A 22,588-nucleotide genomic window follows, 5' to 3' on the forward strand; every position below is an offset into this window, starting at 1 on the left:
ATTATGGGACTTTGTATTCTTTCCTTAGAAATGGCCAGACTTACGGGCAGAAATGGTGAATCCCTTTCAAAGTGGAGATTTCCACATCATTAATGGGGTCCTTTGCACTGCTCACTCTTTATTTAAAAGGTACCGCCACAAATTTAAATCAGATGAGTTATGGACAGAGATCAAACTTCTCCTTGATGCTTTTCCTTTGCCCTTGACAAATCTCTTTAAGGTAACTATTGAACTTTGTGGCACACGTGCAAATGATGCTAGTGCTTTGAAGGTTTGTGGGTTTTTTCTCATTCTAACTGTGAAGCTGTTCTACAGTTTAAATTTTCAGGATCTTCAGTTTTTTGAAGATAACATGGAAACATGGATGACAAGTTTCATAGTCTTGTAAGTTTAGATAATAAATTTTCACAGACTGGAAAAAAAAAAAAAAGTACTTTATCTAAACAGAACATGGAAAACCAAAAGGAATTTAGAGAAGGTTTTTTACCTTGCTTTCAGATTTTCTTTAATTGATCATCTAATCATTCCATTGTATTTATCAACAATATCCAGAAAGGTAAGGACTTAATTGTGCTAAGGATTAGTTCAAGGATGCTATTAAAATATTTGCACATCATGGCCAGAAAACCATTCTATTAAACTCATCTGAGGACCTGCTGTTGACAGAAGAGCAGTGTGTCAGGGTGGCTTAAGGGTAGGAGGTCAGGTCCCTCAGGGCTGAAAGAAATGTCATGGAGTGTAGGTAAACCCCAGAGATTTCCAGAAAGGACCATGATTCTTCTGCCATCAGTCAGTAAAATTTTTACTGTTGACTCTCACAGAAGTAAAATTAGATCAGTACTGACTGCTTCTGAAATCCCGCCCTTAATACCATGCTTCTTAAATGTCAGCCTGCTTGCCTTCTTTCCAAATGTTGGACAGACAAAATGCTGAAATTTCTGCTCCTCAGCCCCACTGTGATAAATAAATAAATAAAAGGTTACTTGGTGGGTTTTTGTGGTGGTTATTTTTTTTTTTTTGGTAGGCTATTAAAAAAAAAAAGAGTGGAAATCAGATGAACATAAAATGATTTTTGACACATTTGGCAAATGGTAGTCTTTTCAGAAGTTTGCTCACAAAAACTGCTGTGTAAGCATCCACTTGGTCCATTTGATTAAGAGGATTTCTTGCCAGGAAGGGTGGAAAAAAAATCACCAGTTGGCAATCTTCATCATTTCCATTCATTTTCATTGCCTATGAATCCCAAAGTGTTTGGTGGAAACGACAATGTTCCTTGTATTTTACAACTAAAGCAAAGGAGATTACAAGTGAAGATATGAAAACACGAATGCTTGAAAAGTGACGTTCCTGGAAAAGAGACACCCAGATGAGCTGACAGAGAAACCTGATGCTCAGAAGTACGGTAGGAACCTTCAGATGCTCAGCAGTTATGAAAATCAAACCACTTACTTAGGAGCCCAAGTAATGCACTAAACGACTGCCCCAAACTTTCATAATATGCTGAGAAAAGGGCAGGAATAAGAAGAATGTAAAATATTCATAATTATCTATCCTAACTATTAGACCATATATTATACTCCTTGTCTTTAATTTTGGGAAAAGAATTGTATGGCCTAAATTCTTATCTTTATCTATCTATCTATATATATAAAAACCCAGAAACATAATCTGAGAAACAATTTTTATGCTGGGTTGTTTTTAAACTGGGTTGTTGCTGAGGAATTAGAAAAATGTGCAAGTCTCACATTTTGATTTACACAGTCAATGTTTCAATGACTGACCAGCTACTTATCATTCTGTTCCATTCATAAGATCATGCCATAGACAGCCATGTAGGATTTGTCCAGCAGTTCATGTGCCTTGCCTTTGCTAAAAACTTTGGTTGGGAATGGAATGGAGCCAAACACAGGAAGGAAATTATTATGGAAACTGTAAGAATTTGAGACTTCAGCTATCATCACCTACAACAAAACACCTCCTCTTATTGGAACGCACGTAATTACTGATCAGAGAAAAATTGCTAGGAGATATTTCAGGAAGGTATTTGGCTTCTGAAAGCTAATTCTGCCATCAGAGTACTTGCCAGACATAAGCAGGGTATCGTGTTGTGGTATTTTTTCTTACATGAAGAGAAATTACAGATGTAAAAAGGATAAAATTTTGGAGCTTAGGCTGTTACTGTCTGTTTCAAGGGACACTGCTGAATGTCTTTACACTGTCAAAAGCTCCTTTATTAAAAGAAAGATAAAGTCTAAAGAACATTAGTAAACAATTTTTTTCATTTAAGTGGATAAGATCATGATGGATACACCTGATTACATTATCAGAGCCTAGGAATTTTAAAATAAACTCAGGTTCCAAGAGAAATTCAAGCTATTCACAAGTTTAAATAATTTTCAAATACATCATGTGAAAGACAAATACAGCCACACTTGTGATGCTCATGCAAAGAATTTTCCAAGTTATTTGGAGACTTCTAAGTGTGACACTGATCACATGTGTTTGACCTTCACATGATAACAGTGTTGCTTTCAGCTGGAAATGATGAAGTCACGCATAAAACATTTGTATTTCTAAAACATATTCATAAACTAGGCTTTAATGAAGGCATTTTCACATTTTATTGTAATTTTTATTCTAAGTCAAAATGACACATTGTGCACAATAATATAAAAATAATAACAGTATTCTTTTGCTAGTGTGACAGAACAAACTCACATGACAGAATATTTATTGCACAAAAAGAAGAAAATGTGTTGTGCATGGATAATAGCATAAAAGGTTAGCATAGGGAAAATGAAGAAATGTTAAGTATCTTGGCTATTCTTAACTGTGATTTCAGCAGAAGGCACCTTTTTTCTGAGCAGAGCTGGTTGTTATTTGTACCTGCATCTTTCTATCTTAAAATTACCTTAAAGAATGTTAAGTGGAAGCTAATTCTAATTAACTACTGTTTAATTAGTTAACATTTGAAGGGATCAGCTTTACATGGAAGTAGTACAGGGCTAAGTCTGCGAAGAATACAATGCTGGCTAGTGCATCACCTAACTTCAAGGCATCCTGCCAGCTAGCAGGAATTTTTGCTCCAAGATCAGGCACATCTCTTCCTTAACGAATGGAGGGGAAGAGCTAAGTCAGCTCAGAGTAACGTCACTGGAGACCAACAAGCTGAACTCTTCCAGAGAAAAACAGCGAGATGTCAGCTGTATCCCTTAGAGTGAGGCATTTAACTCTACTTAGGTTTCTCGCCTGCGAATCTGGTCTTTGAATTAAACATCTCCAGACTCACCAAAGGAAATCCCATCCCAATATTTAAAGCATTCACCTGAGTGAGAACCTGTTTTCAAAAATCGTTTCTGCTGTAGCTTGAAAACATATTTCCAGGTTCTTTTTGCTGAATTTTTTGACTTAGTATGTATTGCATACTTTGAGGGATGGGGAGGAGACTTCAGGTGATCAATCTGCTTGATAGTCCTTGGCAGAGTAGAGAATGGTATTCAGGCTCCTGGTGCAATGAACATTTACTTTATGCAGAGAAAGAAGTGCTTCAGCAGGAAAGGCTGGTATCTGATAGCCGTAAACAGCCACGGTTCCTGAGGGACAGCTGTGTCAATTAAGTAAATTAGGGCAATCAGTATTCAAACACTATGGAGAGAGAATAATCAAGCCAGAGACCTACGAATGCCATCTTTCTTCATGTACACCACAAAGACCATCTCCGTGTATAGAACAAAATAAGAGCTTCTGCCTTTTCAGAACATTTTTTTGCTGAGTTCTGAAATATCACAGAAGATGCCATTGTCTGGTGAGAAAAGCTGTATTAAGATGGATAAAAGGAGAAAGGTAAACCCCTCTCCTTTACTCTGCATACTTCTTACAGGAAAAAGGCACACATGCAAAATGGCAGAAAGATCAGATTTTTGAGGTCTATCTCTGCAGTGAGTTGGGCTGTAACCACCTGGCAGAGTGAGGAATTGGTGCTCAACCGCACACATATCACGTGGAGAGGTAGCAATCTCCTGCTATTTCATGACAAATAGTTTAATGTTTGTGTGAATGTGTGGGTGGAAGGGCACCCTGTTTACGACACGTTACAGATGGATGTCTGTGGAATGTTGCCCTGGAAGAATTCATATTATTTCCAGCAGGAAACCCAAATGCTAAGCAGATGTATTTTCTTCCAGACCTAAGCTATCGGACTCTTCAGTCTTAGGTTCAGACTGTCAGAAAATCTTCACTTCATCCAGTTTAACATTTATAAGACAATGGTGAAAAAACCAATGGCTTTTCAGCCCTATTGACAAAGACTGGAAGCCACTGGGAAGGTCATGCAGATCACTGTTTCTGTGAGGGCACATGAGACTGCTCATTAAATCTGCTTGGTCATCTCACTTATGTATTGAACTTAAAAAAATCAAAACAAGACACACACACACACAAACAAACCACAAAAAACCCAAAACAAAACCAATCCCTAAAAGCAAGTAGCACTCCTGCTCAGAGGATGTTTAAGGGAGTTATTCCAACTTGATCTTTCTCCCATGTATGCTCTATGGGAGGAAATGTTTATGGAGGAAACAAACTGGAAAAGATCACAAAGATCCTGCCACGTAGATTTCCTGGTGTTATTCTAGAGAGGAAGAGTCAAAAGTTCTTTCCTCAAATTCCTTTCCCCATGTAAACAGGGGGAAGAATACTGTCTTTTGTCAACAATTTGTTTTGCTAATTTACCATTACCTTCAAAACATGTTCTATAAAAATGCCATTTATTAATCACAACTGTATTATGTTCTAAAACAAACCCGATCCTTTGGGACCATATTTGTGTAATATATGTTGAAATGTATGGTTTGCTAAATGGCCTTATCTGTAATTCAGAGAGCCTCTGTGTGCTTTGGAAGACCATTTGGCAAACTCTGTGCAAGGAAGTGATTTAGTTATCTGGCTGCATTAAGGATGAAAACAATTTAAGATTAATTAGGACTTCTAGAAATGTGATAGGAAAAAAACCCAACCTAAGTTCTTGGCGGTGGAAGAAGTAATTAGCCAGTACTGCAAGAACCTTGGTGAAGGTACAATCTGATATCCTTTAGTGGATGTAGAGAAAGTATTGTCCCCAGCTTTCCATTTTTACCTCTCATCTATCTGGTGCTTACTTTCTCAACAGTTTGGATGTGGTATGTACCCTAGCAAGTGCTTCTAGCCTGTTTCAGTGACAAAATAGAGTAATTTAAATCACTGTTTTGGATTGTCCAGGAGGCAGAGGGCAAATCACTTTCAAATGATGTAAAACTTCATTTCAGTTTGAGTCCTTGTCTCCTCCTTTTGTTGGTCCATAGCCATAAAAATGTTGTAGAGGGGATGTTGTGATGCAAGCACCCAAGTGAAGGCAAAGCTCCAGCTGTGACTGACTCCAGTTCCAGAAGGTTCAGTTTCATAGCATGGACTTAGAGACTGGTTATTGAGAATACATTGCTAAGTTTCTGCTAAGTGAAGATACAGTTCACAAGTTATTTATTTCAAGTCATTTACAGTATAGTGATAAATCTGTGCAATTTTATTTCCAGCTCAACGGGACATTGGACGATGCTAAACTGTTTAATGTACGTAACGTGATACTCTATGATAAAAATGATCCATTAGTGAGCTGAGTGACAAAAAGGCATGTCTAAAAAAATCCTCAAGGATAGGCCAGGATCGTTTGCTTTTATTTTAATGATATCCAAATGCTGTTCTAACTAAAGATGTTAATAATCACGAAAAGCAATAAAACTCTAGAAAGAGTTAAACTTACTGGCAAGCTTTATTCTGCTGTGGTGTTCTGTTTGACATACTTCCATAACCTCTTCCCTTCAATAAATGTCAACTACTTTGCTTTTTTTTATCATTATTTTATTTATTTATTTATTTCTTAAATGTTCTTGCTGTGAAGAGAGACAGAGCATGAAATCTGTCAGGGATATATCACATCTTGCATTCATATGCTCACGGTTTTTGTTAGGGTGACTGAAAGGCCAGAGAAGATGCTGCAGGAAGACTTTCAAGCAACAATAAATATGGAAGTTGTTTCCAACTCAATGCTTTAAAAGCTTTAATGAAAAGGCCTTGATATGATCAACTTTGGTAGAGGAATAAAAGTAGTATTTCCACAATAAATATTTTATTTTTTATGGTACTTTCTCTGAAAACCACCAACGGGAAGTGGCAGGATTTGATGACAACATAGATTTAAAAAATGGTATGAACTTATCTAATGGCAGAAGATGATGACAGTTTTTGAAGATTGCCGACCAGTCAAGAGCTACTGGAGCCAGATTACAAACCTTCGTTGCTTTTACTCTGAAGCTTGATTACTTAATGAAAAGGTCTGTGTGATACAGTAGTATCTGACACACGGGAACAGCCTCAAAAGCCTTTGAAGTCCTTTCCCCTTAAATGTGCTTTAGAAGGTAGAGTAACATGTTAAAACAAGATCTTTGTGGTAGCTCCACGACATCTGCAGGAACCTGTCTGCCCAGGACCATCTGGCTTTCAGTGCTCCCCCTCTGTGGCTGGTTTGAGAATGTGGGACTGGTCTCCTGTTTGTGTGATACTAGACACTTCTGCAGGCTGCATGACTTGTAAACGCAATAAAACGATCGACTCATGATGGCCTAATCCATCTCCTACCAAGAAAACGGAAAGACTCTTAAATCTTCTCAGGGGCTGAAACTGGATGAATTTATGAACAAGTCACAGAAAGTACCAAGTATGGTCAATGTCTGCACCCTGCCTCGCTGGGCTTGGTACAGGATGAGCAGAAAAAGGCAAATAAAGAGCTCTCATTTCTGTGGGTACCAACCTGTTATTGATGCGGATTCAGATTTGGTCCTGGAAAACTTTTTATTTGGGAGCGTAAGAAAGATGGAGGTGGCCCTAATCAATCCCTGACTTGACAGGTTTTTGAAGAAACTAAGAAAATAATAATGTGACATTTTGCACAAGCATGAACTGGGGTCCATACAGGTAATGAATAATGAATGAAGCTTGTTGTAATGAATGAAACCAGGTTAAAGACAAAGCTGTCCCTGAGTGTCTTCCTCCTAAGGTCAAGACTGGTGGGAATAAGGGAAGCTAATGAACTTAATCCTCAAGCCAGCTGTTATACTGTTAAACAGTATTTCCAAAGGCTGTTTCAGAAAATATAAACACATTAAAGAATAGCCAGAAATCTAATCTGCTCAGCAATCAGATTTCTCAGTTGTGTGTTGAAGGCATAGCAACCTAAATTACCCTTGAAACGACTCTATTTCAAGTCACACATGTTTCTGAGCTATATTTTTAGAAGACTTCATACTAGCAGTACAACAACTTATTCCAGACAAGGACTTAGCTTGGGTTTATGTTAACATATAATTTGTAAAAGTTTGTAATAAACATCCCTCACTGAGACTGGCAGAAATTATAGGAAGGAAAACACCACTTCTAACTTTGGGCTACTTGCTTTGATTCAGCCCTCATTGTGTTACGTTTGTTATGTGAGCTTCAAAACTGCAGAAAAGTGATGAATCGTTGTGTAACTAAGACCAGAATTTCCAAAGCAGCCTCATCTTTTTAGAAACTCTCTTTTGATTAAGGATTTTGCCTTCCAGTATAAATATTCACCACAAGCCTGATGCTTAGATCAGAAAGTATACTAACAGGCTTTCATCCCGATAGGAAGAAACGTGCAATGCATCATTCAAGACCTTAGGCCCAAGCTGGCATCCTGTTACACACCCACTGATGAATTTTAGGGTGTACAGAAAGTGCCAACTGAAGTCTTACAAATAAACACTTAGTGAATATATAAATACAGTAAACAGGAAAGAAAAATACCAGCATGCATCCTGGTGGTCAGTCAGAAATGACTACTCTTCTCCAGCCAGTTTTTATATCCTTTAGGATAATAGGGCCATCGTTATTTTCCCAACACTTTTCAGCTTGTGGTAAGAGATAGTTTTCCCTCTGTTAGTCACACAAACTAAAAGCAGATCCGTAATCTCAGTTTAGCTGCATGTGGAAGCTGGTCTTGTTTGTAAATGATGAAAGGAAACCAGGCAGGAACCTAATTTACCAAGTTTTTCTGCAGAAGCATTCAGTTTCTCCAGGGTTTCACTTTCTTCCACACTGACCAGCTTCTCTGCACTGGATAAAGTTTTTGAATCCCTCAAAATACCAGTTTATCACTGGTACAATTCAGGAGCTTAAAAATTAAAGCATGCATCAATGCCTTTGAAAGTATGTTTTAGGAACTCCTGTGATATTGCACCTTGTGTGTGTGTTCGTTTTATTATCTAAAACATGGTAGATGGTTTGGTCAAAATTGCTGGTGACACCGAGCAAGCTCATAGCGGGAGAATCCACTGCTCTGAAGAGCCAACAATTTAAATAATCTAAAGCTATGTTTCTTGTTCTTCCAAAATAAAGCTTAATCTATTACTTAACTGCCCAGGAAGCTACTGTTCAAACGGTAATAGACAACCTTGAATTAAGTGGAAAAGAGATGTTGGTATAAATTAAATAAATATTTACTTATAATAAAGGGTGGCATTTTAATAATTAGTGAGAAGTCTTGTGTTTATAGATTTTTTTTATAACATAGTATGTAAGTAATGAAAACAAAACATTGATTATTCAATACACAAAAGCCACTTTTAGAGGTGCAACAGATGGAGAGTGCCAGAGCCAGAAGAGAGTATTTTTAAAAAGCAGTGTGATCGTGTAATTAAATTGAGTGGATTAAGTATGAGAATTCACAAACATTCAGGTGAGTTAGGTTCTGTTCTCACTGACATTGGAGAAATAATGAAATTTCTGTTTCCCTGCGTGTACACACTGTTTGGAAAACCATTTATTAATGTTGAAATTAATAGCAGCACGACCATGCGTTCAGCAAGCCCAAAACTGTAACATGACTTGAATGATCAGTCACAAATAACAAAGTGATTATGGGGGCAAACAGAACAGCAGAAGCTCTACTAAAATGCTGAAAATTTACAAGTGTTACCTCGTTAACGTTTGTCTCATAGGCAAGACCAAACCAGTAACATGGAAGTATGGCAGGAAGGTGAGTGGGAAGAAAAGGGAACGACTGACTTTTTCATAATTATAGTGCTCCACAAAGCTGGATATGGTTCCACCTCCTCCAAGTCATTGTCTCAGAAGACTATATTCTCTCCTTAAATAAATAAATTCATTTTAAAAACCTCTAAGAATCTCACCAAGGACTGTGTGCCTGTCTACATATATGTGTGTTTGTATATGCCAAGCAAACTGATGGTTCTTTGAGATGTTTCAGCATCCTTGATGCTGGATACTGCTTTGTTTTAAATCATCTCTACCATATTTTTTTCAATCAGATCAAGACGTTTATTTTTAAAGATGCTTTCTACTAAATGGATAGCCAGAGAAAGGCTACATCACACGCAGAGCCAGCCAGCTCCTGCCTAAAATGCACAGAGCACACGTTGCACTAGTCCTTGCTCTTTGATGTAATTCCTATGGCTTACTAGATACAGAAAAGTAGCTACCCGTAATCAGACCTTAGGTGGAAAAGCTGAAACAGATAATTTGATAAACTCAGGGAAAATGAAGCGGCCAAGAATCATTATAGCGTCTTTCCCAATGATAACAGTAGTTAGGCTTTCCATTTGCCCAGAGGTACCATACATACCTGTTGAAGCCGCTCATATCTTCTGCAGGCACATGGCTGCTTTGCTGATTCCTGAAGTCCCACAGCCTCTCTGTTTACTGTTTTATAGCGAGTTCTTTTTCTGTATTAAGTTCACATGTAAATGGGGCAGCTTTCACGTAGTTTTGCAAGTATGTGACCAGCCACGCTGTCTCAAAGAAACAGCCAGTTTTCTTGTTGGTTTAAATTGCTGTAGGTCTTTATTGGCTTGAATATCTTCCTCTTTACAAGCACCCTTCTGTCAAAGAAACTGAGGACAGCTTGCTTACTCCCCAGACATCCTGCAAAGTCCTGTATGAACTGGTCTCCTGCAGCCCACAGGTCTCACAGCAGCAGTTCAGTCAGGTGCTCACATTCTACTCGGACCCCTGTGTTTCTCACGCTGATGTTGATGGTCTCTTTGGAGAACAATAGCAGGGAGAATGGATGGCTCAAAACATTATTGCTAGGCTTCTGAAGGCTTTGCTGTTGGTTTTGTAGAGTCATGAGGGTATTAACAATGCACTCCCTACTACTGCTAATTCACCTTGTGGCTGAAACCCACAGCTGACGTTGAAGAGTTCAGCCCTCTATTTAGCTAATTTGGTCCAAGCCAGGCTGGTGGCAACTGAAAGCTATGCACAGCTGATAGCTATATCCAGTGGTCATTTGTGAAAATTGCTTTAGTGGCCTCCGTCCAAGTTTTACCGACAAAACATCAGTTTCTCAAAATATTTTCTCCAAAATAGCTGCTTGCCAAAATTTTGGGGGCAACCAAGGGTTTAAAGACAAGAAAGGTGAACTTGTGTCTTCCCTAGAAGTATTCTTTGTATGCCAGCAATGAAGTGCCCAGGGGCACTTTTGTGTTAAGCACCACCCAGGTTGTCAATACAGAACTTCTGTCCACAGAAATACCAAATCGAGTTGATACGGGTTTCCCACTCATCCAAAACCACTTTCCCACCAGGCAGAAGAGATCACAAAATTAAACAGCATTCCCTCCTTCTCACATCTCTGCAGTTTGTAAGCACTGTGCCTGTCATAATTTTCCCAGGAGGTTTCCTTAACCATAATGTCTCATCCCTGCAAGCAGCTGCTTCCTTTTTGCATGAGAGATCTTGGAGACTTGCCTCACTTATCAAAACTAAACCACTGAAAAGCTAGTAAATAACTAAGCTCTATGGGGAAGACGAAATCCCACTGTAGATGGACAGATTTGCTTAGCCTATAAAATAATTCTGGAGCAAGTATTGTTTTGGAAAAATTCTAAAATGTATCAAAGTTTGATCGTTCTTGGCTTGTCCTAATTTGCTTACTCTGGGGTTATAGCTGACCCTCAGTATGCACGTTCGTCCCATTACTGTTAACAGGAGTTAAATATATACACATATCTAAGAGAGACTTGACCATTTACTCTCAGTGTTCCAAGGTCAGCTGAAGTCTGGACCTTTTACTTTCTCTATGCTCCACTAATTAAGAACAAAGCTTATGCAAGACCTCCTCGGGGAACATGGGCTCGGAGGTTTTTACAGTCCACAAGGCTAAAATTCAGATGTGAACCACAGCTGTTTGGACAGGAGTCTTGGACCTCTTTGTTTTGAACTATAGTGACCTGCTCAGCCTTACCAACACGTGAAACTGAAATCCCCACACAGCTAATGAGTGGGATGTGAAAACTGCCTGGCAGGCAGAACTCGGTAAAGTGACCGATTTATAGTGCTCTGGGATTTGCAGGTGGAAGGGCTGTCTTTTCTCTTCATCTCTCCCCCTCACTCCCTCATGTTTCAATACACATCATTTCATCCGCATACATCTATGCGTATGTGTAGATCTGAATCTATGTTCGCCATCCAACCAGCTGACCCAATGTTCTTGTTGCAGATGGTCAGGTTCCTCCCTTCTGCCAAGTACAGGTATTTTTATGAATCCCTGGTAAGAGGTAAAATAAAAAGGGAAACAGAGTGTGGGATAAACCAGTCATTCAATCTAAGTAATGATAGACCTCCAGTGCCCCAACACTTTTACATACATTCTATACACCCATGGTAGTGCATATATTTTGAACTATATAATACATATAAAAGTGTCAGCTGAACCTTCCCTTTGATTTAATTGCAATTACACAAATATTCAGAATATCAGCAATGAGTAATTTTGCAGAACTGGGACACGATATGCTGTATAATAGTTAAGCTATTTGAATGGACTGGCAGTCCACCTTCCAGTGGCCATTGTGGCTTGGATCAGGTGATGATCTCAGTGGAGGCCGCTTGGCTGATACTGTGTTTTTCTTGAAGTCAATGATAGCTTGTCTTATACCCCCTTATATTTAGAATCCAATTCCATTACCTTCTTTGCGAAGACTGTAGGTATTCTATATATTAATGGCTGATTGCAGCAAGAAAAAACATATCTTGATCTGATCAGAGCATCTGACCTTTCACATTCATTGCAAACCACGTCAAATACTACGGAAAGACTGCAGAAAAAATGCAATTCTTTATGTAGTGATATAATGAATATCTTTGTGTATCCAAGATAATAGGAATTCCAGCATTCGTGCTTACTGTAAAATATAGCAAGCAAAGGCTAAGTAAATTCTGTTTTAATACGGAAATAATTTTGACTGCATCTTTGGCTTTGTATGACATGGAAACTGGTGATTGTTTATGCTTTGCTACTTTTTTTGGTCTGTGTTAAGATCCCACATGAGAAACAAATTTTTCTCTAGGAACAAAATGTTACTTTTTTGGGACTGAGTTCTAATTAGTTGGGTAGTACGTCTGTTTCTTTTCAGTTGGGAAAACGCAATGCATATAAAATCCAGATGGATAGCACATGATGCTGGAACCAGTCCCAGCCAATCAGCCACATCACTTGATTAAAAGAAACCTATAAGAATTTAAGTAAAAAACCAAACCCAACAAGATAGCAAGAGCAGCAAACTGGCTGCACTATGGGATTTCATCAAAGCTCACAGAGTGCTTCTCTTTTGCTGGTTAGCCTCCCCACACCTTACTGAAAGTTAACCTGCAGTTGTATTCAATTTAAACTTGTGTAGGATTTGTGACTAAGACCCTGAATACCAATGGTGCAAGACATTTGGTAAGTGGGATGGGGAGGAAATTCATCACCAGACTACATCAGGCCACAAGGACAACAGCTTTAAGGCAACGGGCTCTTTGAAGGAACTCAGCTGAGAGAAACGCAACAGAAATCCACCCCGGCACAAACCGTAATATTGCACAGCAATTCTTTTTTGTATGGATTTTGTCTGTGACTGAACAGTCTTTCAGAGAGCAAGCAAGCACTGCTCACAGCCTCACTGTGTGCAAAACCTCCTGGGGTTTCACCAGGTCGAAGGGTGAGATTTTTGGAGGGGTCTAACGTGGGTTCTGAAGAAGTTTGAAGGAGAGGCAGGCAGGCCTGGTGGAGGGATGGAGAGGCATCTGGAATCCCTACAGGCAACTGCAGGAATGTTTATTATTCTTTGTTTATTATTTTGAGTGTGTGCTCTCTTCCTCTCTTTGTCTCCCTTTGTTATTTGTGTAATAAAATTCCTCTAGGCATATAAAGTCAGTCATCTGGAATTGTGCAACTCTTTCTGCCAGGAAGCTGGAGAAGCCCCTCTCCTGTGCAGAGAGAAAAGTACAAGCTCATCTCAGCGACTGGGAAATTACAGAAATACAGAATACAGTTTGTCTTCAGGTTACATTTATATAGCAAAGAGCTGTGGCAAATAATTGTGCGCCTTGCTGTTAAACGTTCTGTTTCATCCTGTCCAAGGCGGTATGTTTATATAAAGCTTGAGAAATAATTTGTACATTTTAAAATAAAGCATGCAAAATACGTTAAAAAGGCGCGGTGTTAAAATTGCCAGTGGGTGCAGAGAAGGAAAAAAAAAAAAATAAGTAGAGAGGAGCATCTTTACAGCCACATGGCTAGTGAAATTTTCTATTTATTCTTTGGGGAAAAGGCAAAGCAGCTGCCCAGCTGCTGGTTGGATAGGTGCCGGTACTATTTTTATTGGCAGGCAACTCTGAGTGGCTGAAAGGTGGTCATTAACACCCTGACACAAAGTGCTGACAGGGCGATTATAAGATTAACACCCTATGTTATATTAACAGTGTCAAAACCTCCCCTTACCTGTCAGTGAGAAATAATGGCATGAAGGAAAACATTATAGACATACTGAGATTTTAACATTAAAATGCCACACAGCTACTAACTTTTCCAATTTGGTCTAAGTATCTAGATGACCTCCTACAGGCCAATCTTAAATTATAGTTTCACAGAATAAAAAAATGAACACAACAGCTAAACTACAAGTTTTGTTTTTCTCTCTTGATGGCTTTTAGACTTGATCTGCCTGGAAGTGGGTCTTTCACAGCTGTTGCTACTAGACTTTTGGTTTGAGGTCTTGGAAGCTCAGGGGTTTAGGACTTAGGACTTGATAAATTTGACAAACAGAACTTTTCTAGAGAAACATATTGCTGATATGCAAGGCAAAATTTGGGTAGGATCTTCCCACGGGTTGACTAGTTATCCCAGACAGCACTAGAACGTGACAGCCTTGGGACCCGAAGGAGACGTCTGCATTTGAAAGTGTTTCTGCTCCCTGGTCACAGGAACGGGAAGGGCAAACCCTCTAGCACGGCTTCAGCTAACCTGGTTTATACTGCTCAGGCTTCTGTCAGTTTGATTAAATAAAATAAGCCGGGGCAGCAAGTTCTTCCTCTAGCGCTAGACCTATGCCTTCGTTGGTAAAAAAATATTTCATTGTGTTCCTGAATTGTACTACCATTTCAATCTTTAAGAACTAAAATGACGTTATGCTTTAGCACCTGGGAAAAGGAAGGGGGAAAAAAGAAGGGGGGAGGGGAAGAGGTCCAACTACATACAGAGCCTTTCCAGAGCTTTCTAAAGCCTGCTAGAGGAGTGCCCCGGCGCTCATTTTGGCCCTGCATAAACCGCACATTTCCAGCAGTGGTGGAATGGCCACTCTGGAGCTGGCAACGCTGTGGATGGCAGAGCTGTCCCAGAGGCTGTGCCTGCAGGGGCCCCCAGGCCTCCCGCCCCCTCTGCCAGCAAGATTTGGGCTCCACGAGCTCTGCCAAAATTCCCCATACCCGCTCCAATAGGCTTGGCCACTCACCTGCCTGTTTTTATTCCACAAATGTCCCCCTTGCAGCGTATGTGCGCTGTGCCGTCAGTGATGTGCCGTGTGATTCCTTTAGCTTCGGGTCTCCAGGGTGCTTACCTTCCTATTGCCCAGGTTTTGCAAGCTCACACATTCTTTCTATATAGTTTTCTTATTACATGTTATATTGTATATAATGATAGTATATTCTATATGCTATGTATGTCTGTAAGAGCTACAGATAGAACGCATAATATGTATTCTTTATGTACACCTCCGTTTCTAAACAAGATCAAGATACAGTGAAAGCACCCAAAACACCAGGAAGGGTTTACGTGTTGCATAAGAAAAGTTCAGTAGTTTTTAATCAAGATTTTTGGGATTTTCAGAGAGTTGCAATGCCATCATATCATGATAGCTTAAAGTCTATTGAAATCCCTTAACAAAGTGTATGTAGTTAACTTAGGACTTGTTACAAATTACTAAAGCGCCATCCGAAAAGTTCAAATGTCTCGGAAACAGATCCAACAGAAACATTTAATAACTAAACAAGAATAAAGGATGGATTTATGACTGCTGTTTAGTTTGGGGTCTGTTGGAAGTCAATGCAAAAAATTCACAAACGCTTTCAGACCTTCTGTTAAACGAACACTGCCTGCAGAAAACTGAGTATTTATTACGGCAACTGATGTGAATTGCCAAAGGTAGGGAGTTTCCAATAAATAGGACTCCAGTTTTAAGAACAACCTGTTAAAGTATTTGTATGTGTCATTTTATTACAGCATCTGCTTTAGCTGAAACCAAGGTCTCCAGGGCAATTCTGAACTTTCAAGTCATCTATAGAATCAAATGTTTTCATCTACATATCTTTTTTACTTCAAAAAAATGAAAAATATTACATAATTCAGAGAAAATTATGTTTGATCATGTTTCATTGATGATATTCATGCAGTTTTCCATGCTGACAAGAGTCTCAGAATATTTTCTGAAATGTTAGAAATGCCTTTAGAGATTTTTGGCATTTCACAAAATCTGAGTAATTTTTCAAAACAAGGAACAGTCTAGAAACACTGCCAAGTTAGTTGGGTACTGAGTGGTCTAATTTATAATGAGATCAGGTGGCCACTGAAAAGACACTCAAGTGATGAGATCTTGCACACATTACAGTTTCCTGGGAATTCAAGCAGTATAGAAAGGCTTTGCTTACCAAACGAATGGCATATTGCTCTCCGTTGACTTTAGCTGCAGAATGTTTAACTACACTGGTTTAGCTGTTCAGCAAAGGTGTATTTCACTCTGCTTTACTTTGCTTTTAGTAACAGCTCTGAGTTACTTTGTGGGAACCCTGTGTCCTGTTTATCTCTCTCTGGAAGTAAGCAAAACTCCCGGTTTCATAGGAAAGGGAAGATCGGGCATCTGTCCTGTCCAAAGAGCCTCTCTCTCTGCTGGGTGAGAAAGAGATGAGCTCTTCGAGCATTGCTTCTGCTGGGAAGTATTAAGAGGGAGTTATGGGCTTGGTAGGGCTAAAATCAGCGATCAGTACGTGCCACAGATTTGTGGCTCTGAGCACTGAACGGGAGCAGAGCAACAGGCTGTGTCTGCTAATCCTTATCCCTTTCTTTCTGCACATCTTCTGTGTGACAAAGAGGGATCACGGGTCACATTCGGCCCCAGCCCCAGCCCTTCTTTCACAGTTGTGAATCAAGACACACTTTGGCAAAGCCGGGGTGGCAGTCACCAAAAAAAAAAAGCCACAGCACAATGAAAGCCACCAAATAGTTAATAAACTATGAAATCATGTGTAGTAGACATGAGAGTGGGAGGAGAACTACCCAAGACCTTATTTACAAAGGAGTAAAGACATAAAAGATGACCTTCTGTGACCACTAAAGGAATAACTTCATCAGGACATAATTGTGCCAGAACATGACCAGACGCTTGCATGTCAATCACGCTGAAGTGCCGGATACAGTAGTCATTTGCAAGAGGTTTTGAATGAAGGAGGTGGGGGTTTTCTTGCTTTTCACGGGTGTTTTCTTTTTGAGTACAGTTTTTCTCTCTGATAGGCAGTTTGTGAACACTTCTAACGGAACACTGGAATCCTTAAACTTAGGTTCCCTAGTCTGGATGTGATGCCTTTACACACTGGGAAGAAAATAAATATACACACACGTGTTAAGGTTCATGGTCCTGCAATCATTGTGCATCCCGGTCAACAAAACAGTCATTTTAAAATGGCCAGCGTACCTGTGCATTGCTTGAGCATTGTGTGACGAGCAGCAAATCATAGTGTTTTTTTTTAAAAAATAGGCATGTGCTATATCTTTGCCTCAGACTAATGGCTGAGTGACTTAAAACCCACCTAACATTAAAACCAACACTCGTACTTCTCCAGAAGAAGCATGTCACTATTGGCGGGTGCACAGAAATCAGATCTGCTGCAATCCCTGCGTGATTCTTGCTGTGAGGCACACTTTATCAGCTATAATATGTGCATATTGTCAATGTTCTCCGAAAGGCAGAATATTGCAGGACAGATTTTTATTTCCAGCAGGCTGGAACATGGCACGGGGAGATATATTTGATGTGGGCGATTGACACGGAGTTTCATATGTGCTGGTTTTCCCAGAAAGGCAGCATGTGAGTGATCAGCAATAGTTGTAGGAAGAAATGGAGGGTAAATATTGCTGTACGTATGGGAAAAGTAGTAGAAATCACGTACTCTGTGTAGCTAGTATCCATGCATGTGTCTTAATGTAGGGTATAATTTCTCAGCTAGTTACATATTATTTAATGAAAGTATTTCATCAAATTTATCTACTTTTAGAAAGCAAGTAAAAATGCACAGCTTTGTCCTAAAAATGTTGGCCTCTACATGCATTAAGAAAGCCAGGGGAGGAAGTGGAACAGAGACCACAGATAAGCCACATTTTAACACCAAAACCTGTCGTCTCCCTGTGTGTCTTCTCATCTGTGTTGCTTTGCCTTCCTTAACATACGGGTAGGGAAAGATGGATTTGTAAGGCATTTATAGCACGGTATACAGCAAACCACTACTTTTTCATCTCTTTCAAAAATACTTCAGTTCACTAAATATTTGGAAACTCTTTTTCATTTATTTGCTTTAGGTGGATCAACTTCAATTTTTGCTCTTTCCATTTTTTAAGCGCATAAACAGAATGCTCCTGCTGTCCGTTTTATACTATAAAGAAAACCCTTTACACCTATCAGTGACACCATGGTGAACTGCAACAGCAACACAAAAGCAAAAGAATTCCTGCTTAGACTACTGCAGCTTGGAGATGAGTCAAAACTGGATAAAGTATTGAACGGTGACTACTGTCAGCAGCTGACTTCTGCCAAAAGCAACCTTCACAGATCCAGAGTGGGAAGTTTACATCATCAAAAACATCCCACAAGCATAATGGATGCAATTCAAGCACTACCCGCAGGACTGCTTGGTGGCACAGAACTACTGACACCCACCACATCGTATCAACACAGAATAGCTACACAGACACACGTCCTGAAGACTTTCCCATCCCCTCTCTGCAAGCTGAAGTCTAGGTTGTATAGCAGGCAAAATACTTCCATACTTGAGGAAAGGAACAAAAAGTGAAGTGCCTATGGTACCTCTGTTGGCTTCTTTACTATTGTGGCTATTTGTTTATTATCGTTTGTCAAGATTTACGGCTGTTTAGAACAAAACAAGCACTGGTTTTGAAAGGTGGCTTAATGAAAGGAACAAGTTTCAACTTTGTTCCCTGCTTTCATACAATCAGAGGTTATGTTTATTTAGAAAGCTAACATTTATACAGATTATGCACTCTCAGTGGTTCTATGCCAAAAAACACATAAGTAAAATGGGTCTTTCCATCACTCTCTCAGTTTTGACCTATGATTGTTTTTGCAGGAACTGGATCTTTTAAGCAATAGCCTCTGGTAGAGCAAGAGGAAAGCATGGCACCTTGTGCAATAATTCGCAAACCACTGCTTGAGCAAAAGGATACACAAAATGTACTTGAATCACTCAGCTGTCCAGACTACTCCAAACGCTATTTGATTAGGATAATTGCCAGTGAGAGTGGGAAAGGTCATCAAGCAAAGCTAGATGATGGAGGAAGGTCACCAGTTTAAAGTCAAATTTTTACATAATGTGAGACTTTGGATTGATTAAGCCATCCAACAAAATTTCCAAAGTATTAAAAAGAGTAAAATGAGAATGAATAGATGGCAAATTGACCTGGAAAAGTCACTGAATAATTATACAAGTTGTAAATTTGCTTTTGTTGTACGTGCTCCTCATTACCCTGCTATTGAAAATGTTTGAAATATTGCTATTTTTTAAATGAGCAGGGTCTTAAGAAAGAAATGTTTGTCTCACGTTTGTATGCAAGTGTATATTTTAAAGTCTTTTTAAAAATTGACTCACAGCAAAAATGGAAAATTATTATGCTCAGAAGGATCTACCTGGTCGCTTTCCTGCTATTAACAGATTGTCTTTCAGAGGAAATACCCAGCCTGGCAAACGCCACTTATCATTCAGTGAGTATATATGATACAGAGAGGCATGTGATTAGAGAGTGCTTCAAAACTCTGATTTTAATCAGTTGAATATCTTTCATAGGAGACAATGGTTTTCCTATGGAACCATTCTACAAATTGAAAATATATATATATATAAAAAAGTCATTCTGCTTTCCAATATTTTTCCAGCTGAAAAAGTGACAAAGCTTAAGGATGTGATTCCGCTCCCTCCCCTCCCCATATTGTCTCGCTTTCTAAAAGTTTTCCAACTGGCAAAACAGTCGGTGTTACTTTGTGTTCTTTCCTGCCTTTAGAAAGAAAATAAGTTTAAAGTACAGGAAAGCCCTGTTTGAAAACAGTGCTGGTATTTCTCCGTTTTGAACTATTTTTGGCAAAAAGAGTAGCATCAAATTATTTTTTCTTTTCACAACTATGAAATGAAAAAACTCACTAGTTCAGAAAACATGCCTCTCTGTAACATCTTCCCCAACTTCCCAGAAGCATATTTTTAACTTGCAGTTATTTTTCACTTGCCTTTATGCAGCACTTGAGACTGCTCAACTATGAGCAGTTGAGAGTCGGAGTCTCTCAACAGATTTTTTGGGTATTTTCCTTTAAATAGAGATCTGTAGGCTGATTTGCATCAGCAAAGCGTTCATTAAAAAGGATTAAGCATGGTTAAGTGCCACAGCCCCATGAAAGAAAGCGAGGCTAAAAACCACGCACCTTGTCTCCATTGACAGTGTCAACCCAAGCATCCTAATTTGTCCCATATATCAGGAAACCTAAAACTTTTATAATGTAGCCCAAATTACTACTTCAGCAGGTGAGTAAATAATCACTGTTGACTTCTCCCCTGCACAACATTTACTTCAGGGTTATGCGTTGGTGGCATAAAATGGTCTGTAATTGGGGGTCAGGAGGGCGAGGGGTGGCCAGTCAGCTTTTCCTCCTGCTCAGCCATTCCTGCCTTTCCCCTATTCCTTCCCAAAGCAAGATTTAAGCAGCTAACTCACTTTGTTTTGGCCCTGGATGGAAGGGGGTGTATGTGGTGGATGACCCAGGGCTTCTTTCAGCAGCTGCAGGCACGTAACTCCCTTAGCACGGGGTTTGGGACCACGGGTGGGGGCAGACGTGCCTTAGCCCTGCTTGGGGAAGCCTCACAGTGTGGAGAAGCACCCCCAGACCCAAACTAGTGGAAGAAAAACTTGACCTGGAAAGACAGCAGGGATTCCTTTCATCTCCCGTGATTGCATTTTCATTGAGGGTGAGGTAGTTGGGCTCCTTTCTGTCAATAGCTGCTCCCTATTTCAGAGACGGAGCTAAAAGCTGCTAAGTGACAGCAGGATCCAGAGGCGGGTGAACCTGCTCTGCATCTTCCCAGAACATGCACAGCTGCCTCAAAGTGAAGAAAATGTTGCAATTTAATTTATTTGCTGAGCTGCCCCATTTCATCGGGCAGGGTTACCCCTTTCCACCGTGTCATGTAAGTGCTGCAATTAACTGGCGTGCTGCTACAAATAAAGATTTCTCTTCAAACAAAGGAGAGGAGGTTTCTGACTTTCAATATATTTTTGATCACCTGCAATCCTACAAAGTTTACTGAAGCTGTTGTAGAGTTCAGCAGCCTTTCATCCTGTAATTACATGTTGTGTCTCAAGAATTATATTAAAGCTGGGGATGGAAGATTCTCAGAAGACTTAACAAATAACTGAAATGCATAAGACTCTCTTTATTCAAAAAATCTGCCTGGAAAGCTCATAAGAAAAGGCTTTCCTGCAAGATTTTCTATACTTCCTACTTGAAGGCAGGCTGGAAATCTGAGAAGAGCCTTTCTGTTCCAGCTAAAGTAGGTAGGTGCCAGGGTTTTAGGAGACTGAAGGAGAGGCAAGGGGAGGAAAATGGAGATACACCTTTTTCTTCAGAAATTCAGGTTCATCTTGAGTTTTTGTTAAAAGTTAAGATTCACTTTCATTTTGTCTGAAAAAAATTTCTTCGCTTTTATTTTGTCTAAACCATCTGGCTGAAGTACAGCATGGGCTGGGCTTGCCTGAGAAGTCACATTGAATTAATAAGTCTATTCACTAAGCATAAGTTGAAGCCTGTTTGTAAACCCCTGCAAGAGCTAATCTGCTCTGTGCACCTCTTGCCAAGGCACACGGGAACCTCTCCTGCACTGCACGGAAGACCAGCTCAGCCCACATTATCTGAGATGTGCTTGCACTGGGCTTGACCCAAGTCCAAAGCTGAGCTGTACTTCCAGGATGGCCTTTGGTCCAGGAACATCAGTCAATACGAACTTTTTTTGATGTGTGATGCTACTTTTTCCAAAAGAACAAAAGAACTCTGCTTGTGTTATTTAAGACAGCTGTGGTTCAGTTTTTAAGGTACTGACATAGGCTCCATAACTGATAACCACTCGACAGCTTGGAAACTATGACTTGAAATTGGCTAGTTCTTGAATGGGAGGGAGATCACCTGAGACCTTAAGCAGAAATTATGGCATGAAAGGCAAAGCGTCTGGCAAATCCTTTACTGTGTTTTCATCTCTGCGGAGGAATACACTATAGAGAGGTGGGCAAAATGTGCTTAGGTACCTGTGATACAGAGTAAGACTCCTCCAGAGCAGTAGATGTGCAGCCACAAGTACAGTTTGAGTAAGTAAATAGATACATGAGCATGTAATGTTCCAATCACAAGCAAGCAAAAAAAAAAAAAAAAAAAATCTGAATCATGGAAAACAGTCAAAGATATTTCAAGTGAAGAATTTAAGAAGCTAAGAAAGAAAATGGGAACTAAACTGTAGACAAATTCTAAAAGAGCCATTTTTTTTTTTCCCAGCCAAGCTTTGGATCTAACTTTCAATAGCAAGAAATGTAGGTTAAGGATACACAATGACTATGAGCTCAGAACTGCAACATTTTCCCACAGAGAAGGGTGCCATGATTACACAGGGTAGGTGTGAACACTCAGTATATCTCCCAGAAGCTCCAACCTATGTTGCTTTTGGACTTTGAGACCTGGAAACCAGAGCGACCAACCACACTCACGCAGAGGCACACAATGATTCCAATGCCAGCCCTACAAATGAAAGACACACCTGCCTACACCCCAGAAAGTGGCATCAGTAATATAGCAGCAAAAACGCAATTTCAAACAAAAAAGGAACAAGGCATCAGATTTTAGTTTGGCTTCAATGTGACTATGGTGTAAAGGACACACAAAGTGAG

The 22,588-nt window shown here is 39.7% G+C and overlaps 1 long non-coding RNA gene across 5 annotated transcripts in view; it reads left to right on the forward strand.

Annotated features, from left to right (window-relative positions):
- The window catches only part of LOC114010328 (uncharacterized), a 256,726-nt gene extending 234,707 nt beyond the window's left edge, over positions 1–22,019 (forward strand). For 3 of the 5 annotated variants that reach the window (XR_008745765.1, XR_008745764.1, XR_008745768.1), the window contains one exon: positions 17,960–22,019. This is a non-coding gene — a long non-coding RNA (uncharacterized LOC114010328). Of the gene's footprint in view, positions 1–1,248; positions 1,403–1,812; positions 5,877–6,001; positions 16,836–17,959 lie in introns of those variants that run through there. The other 2 variants (XR_008745766.1, XR_008745767.1) reach the window with 2 other exon arrangements.
- Positions 22,020–22,588: the final 569 nt, after the last annotated feature.

Source organism: Falco peregrinus, chromosome 2 (assembly GCF_023634155.1).
Source record: "Falco peregrinus isolate bFalPer1 chromosome 2, bFalPer1.pri, whole genome shotgun sequence".
Classification (NCBI taxonomy): domain Eukaryota; kingdom Metazoa; phylum Chordata; class Aves; order Falconiformes; family Falconidae; genus Falco; species Falco peregrinus.